Raw genomic sequence first — 4,817 nt, forward strand, 5'->3', positions numbered from 1 at the left:
ATAGGGTGGAGGCTATAGAGTCCAGCTGCTGGCTTCCTGCTTCCTCCTGGGTGGCTTTCCCCCTCCTTTAGACTCCATCAGGGGCTTGAACATTTCCTTCCTGATCTCCCAACTCAGAACTTCAACTACCAGTCCCAAAGCTACGTGGGCCTATACTGCATGGTGCCAGTGGTGGCTGTACTTACAAAGATGGCTTGTCTACCCTAGTCTAGGTTTTCTCCATACTCTCCCATTTCTCATGAGACTGAGGTTTGGCCGTGTTCCTGGGGCCAGGATGACCTTCTGCCCTTGCTGGAACCTCTCTGTTTTCCAATACTCCAGAGGAGACTATTCAAAGCACTGATAATAGATTCTGGCATTTGTCATCTTAATCTGCACCACTCCCACCCAGAGCCTGGCCATTGCTCTGCCCCTTCTGTCCCTCCTACTGTAGGCTCAAATAGGGAGTCTTTTCTATCTACAAGTGCTGCCCTATGTGACCCAGGCAGATTTCCTTGCAGTGAGAGGAAGGCAAAGTCACAGGTTCCCCACCTCTGGACAAGGTTGAAGCAGTCATGGGCTGCACTGGCCTAGGGCATTGCTGTATGACCCAACAGAGAGGTGTTCAAGTCTCCTGGGAAGCCCCACACTGTCAGAATTGGGACAGAAACATTGGACTCTCAGAAAGACCACCCTTCTAGATCCACCTAAACGTCCTGGTCTCAGAGATATGTATTCTATTCATAACTAACTAGCATGGTGGCAAGGTCTGCTGGACTGCTGGGGAGTATAAAAAGAGAGAAAAGGTTATTCTTTAAGAAACTTACTTGATGATTCTAGAAAACTTTCAAGAAAAGGGAGATCCAAAGTAGTAGGACCCAGGAAGAGTAGAATACAGAAACTATCCTCAGAGTTGTTTGTTGCCTGGGCTTTCATTTGTTTCTTTTTTTCTCCAAAGTTTCTTTATTTTTCCGGATCCTTCATTTCCAACTTGCTCCTTCACCTCCTTTTCCTGAGCAAATAATGGTGTCATGCAACCTTGTTCAGGATAGAGTGGGCTTCGAGGTTCCTGGGGAGGAAGTAGGCATATAGATGACCCCTATCCCGGACAAACACTGACTTGACCAACCTCAGGGTAGCAGTTGTAGAAGTTAGAGAGCCGTGAGTCAGAGTCGTTTCTTCACCCTTGTCTTGTTTCCCTTCTCCTTCCACAGTGAGGAGCAGTTAGGAGGTGTAGCAGTCAGTTGAAGCTATCAGAAATGTCAGAATAGAGAGGGTTGGTGTGGAAAAGCCCATTTCAGGCCTGACATACCATTAGGACATGAGGACGCATGTGTCTGACACACTGAGTCCTTTGCAGTGACCCAACTGTGAGGAACTGAAACAGGAGAGATTAAAGTGTTGGGCTAATAGCTAGAAGAAAGAGGTGATCAAATGATCTCTTAGACATCTTTTCCTTTTCTCTGGAACTAGAATGATTAACCACATTAAGTCCAATCTCTCTGTTTCTCTCCCCCCGCCTCTTTCTCTTCCTCCCTCCCTTTCTCCCTTCCTCTCTCCACATGGTGTTCCAAATTGAAAGTCAATAAATCCAATGTTCAAAGCCAATCCTATATTCAAACCAAGAGCTTGGGTTTCTTTCTCCTTTTTTCCTATTGAGTTTATCTGCTCTTTTCTGTCCACTGAGATACTGCTCTTGTCAGTCTCTTGGTTTTGAGGAGAGCATTCTGGGCTGACTAGGGTAGCTGGGCCAGAAATTACTTTTATTGACAATATTATCACTCTGGTGCTAAGAAGATTTAAAACTAAAGAATAGGCTTAAGGGAGGAGATTGAATTGAGAAGGGCAGAGAGCCCCTGTTTTTCCATTTCTGCCCAGGTAGTGCCAATCAATGAGAGACCACAAGCAATACCCTTTTGAAAGGAGCAGAGAGTATCTCTTTGATACTCTCCATGGCGGGGCTGGGGTGTCAGGCTGCTGCAGCCCGAAGGCGGGGGTAGCGGGGGGGTGGACTATGGAGATGAGCTTATTGCACAGAGCTCTACTTGTTATAGATCTTGTCCAGATGGGCCAACTGCACAAATCTGCCCTGTTGGAAGTCTCAAGAACAATGCCCTGGAGACAGCTACAGCACTGAGCAATAGAGCCTGCCCAACTGGGACTCAGATCAGGGCATCAGCTGGTGCTGGGAGCCAAAGAAGCCAAAGTACCAACCAACATAATAGCCCAAAGGAGCTCACAAAGCTACTCAGAGTCAATGCCAGGTGGAAGGTACTATCTCTCCCCATAGGAGCCCCCAAGCAGAGGACGGAGATGCATTGGTGTCAGAATCAGGTGCAAATAGCTTTCATTTTCCTCACTCTTCCCACTTATGTAAAGGGTTTGGGGGAATGCTGGGTCCTGCTGAGTGCATCTAACACCTAGAAATCCATTCAATTATGGAATTCTTGAGCTTGGACCCTTCTTACCACAGTGAATTTGGCAGGAGGTGATATAAGAGGCTCACTTGGAGGTCACTTCCGTTTATCATCATTCTTGTAGTACCCTCCAGAGACCACACTACTTTCTGCCTGGATCACATCTGAAGTGATTTTGAGACTTAAAACAGCATTTTTTTAAAAGGGAGGGAAAAAGTTCCTACATAAATAAAGTGTTTCGGGTGTTTTCATTAATTCATCATTAATATTTAATGCCAGCTAAATATTTTATACATATATTTTTCCAGAGAAAGGGCTTTATTTATTCAGTTGTTGTTAAGGCTATCAGTGCCTCTATCTTCCCTTCAGTTTGCTCTGCTCTCTGGAACACCACTGGTCTGCCTTCCTCTTTTTCCTCGGTCCACTAGCAGGGTCTCTTGCTCTCCCAGAATTCACGGGCAAAGCAAAAAGAGCTTTCTTTGTGGAACAAAGATAGTGAATCAAATTTATTCCTTTAACTTTCTCCCATAAGTATTTTTCCTCACCTATTACCAAAGAATGGGCAATCTTCTAGCTGAAATGTTGACTCTTGAAGTTATTTTCTCTTTTAACTGAGCCATCCATACAAATATCTCAACTTTGTCCAGAACATACACCGCCTTAGAATCTTTCTATGTGCCCCTACTTGTCTCTCTCCACTATTTTACTATTTACTCTCCAACATTTGCTATTATCAATGCTATAGTTATTATTATTATTATCTCATCATTTCTGGCTATCAAAATTTAAATATGATTTCATTATGTTAGGGTTAAAGACCTTCCTAGGCTGCTCTGTCGATGAAAGACAAATCTAACCAAGCATGGGAACCACCAAGGGATTAGGAATCCAGGTAGTATTATCTATCATTTGTTCAATGAAAGAAATGTAGAATAAGTTCTTTAAGGGCAAGAACTGCATCTTTTTAGCCCACACAGCTCCCGGTACCTAGCAACACTCAGTATGTGCATGTAGAATGATAGCATGACTTCCCACTTGGTTTATTGTATACCACATTTCTACTCATTCTCTTTCTGTTAACTTATTGATCACAGAAAAATAGACCTGGAAGAGATCTTATAAAATCAGATAGAGTTCACACACACACACACACACACACACACACACACGTGCTAGCTGGTCTTTATATGTAACAGAACCAAAGTTAAGAAGACAGTAAAACCTTGTAAATTGCATCAATGGATTGAGAATGATAATGTTCTGATTAAACATTAATAATGCTCCAAATATGAAGACTAGTATCAAGCTATATTTCAAAAACCAATCACCAGATATCATTTTTCCCTGGCAGTGACAAGTGAGTACAGTAGTGGGGATTTTGGCAGTACAGCCATCTGTCTCTGCCTGCTCCACACATTGTTCCCACAGGAGGGCCAGTTATCTCCAAAGGGGTAGCAATTTAGCTGCTCTTCCCAGTCTCATGCCCTTTGCTATATCACACTCCACAACTGGGATAACATTTACGGTCTACAAATTTGGACTGGTGGCATCAAAACAGCTTGTTAGGAAATCTTAGAAAAGGAGAAAGAAGGGCATCTGAGCCAGGGGCTGTCTTCCTCACAGAGCATTCTCTTCATGGAAGGATGATGAAGTAAGTCTGATGTCATGGAGCCACCTGAAGAAGTCACATGAGAACTCAGCTATTGTCACCCTGCCTGAGTAGCTCTGTTTTTCTCAGTCTCTGCTTTCACCATGAGGCTTTCTACAAATACCCTGGTTGCATTATACTGTGTGGTGCATTACCGAGGAAGTACATGCTCTCACTATCAATTCCCTGGAATAAGGGCAAATTCTTACCATCATCTAAATTCAGGGAACACTTTGCCTTACAGAGCTGGATCTAGAAAAATATACACACATCTCTATTTTAATAGCTTCCATTCATGACAGTGTAGTGATTAAAACAGTGTGGTGGCTTTCGTACCAGACAGAGCCTGGGTTTGAACTACAATTCCAGCACTTACTAGATATGGACTCTTGGAAAAATTACTTCACCTCCCTCAGCCTCAGTTTTCCCCTCTAAACAGACATGTGAAGGCTCTGAGATCCAGTATGTAGTAACTATGTGGCCTTGAGTAAATCACTGAACCTTTCTGTGCTTTGGTTTTCACATCTGTTAAATGAAGGCAATAACAGTACCTAATTCAGGGGGGTTTTGTGGGAATTAAATGAGATAATGCAGGCAAAATGCTTAACTCAGTGCTTGGCACATAGTAAGTGTTCAATAAAAATTGGCTCTGACATGAACAGACTACATCAACATAGTCTCTCTTCTACACTTGTCCAATTTCTAACATATGGGCCTGTTTGGAAGTTTGAATTTCCATCTTGTGGGTCTCATCTTGCTGAGCCCACACTCAC

This window comes from Eulemur rufifrons, chromosome 30, assembly GCF_041146395.1.
Source record: "Eulemur rufifrons isolate Redbay chromosome 30, OSU_ERuf_1, whole genome shotgun sequence".
NCBI classification, from domain to species: Eukaryota; Metazoa; Chordata; class Mammalia; order Primates; family Lemuridae; genus Eulemur; species Eulemur rufifrons.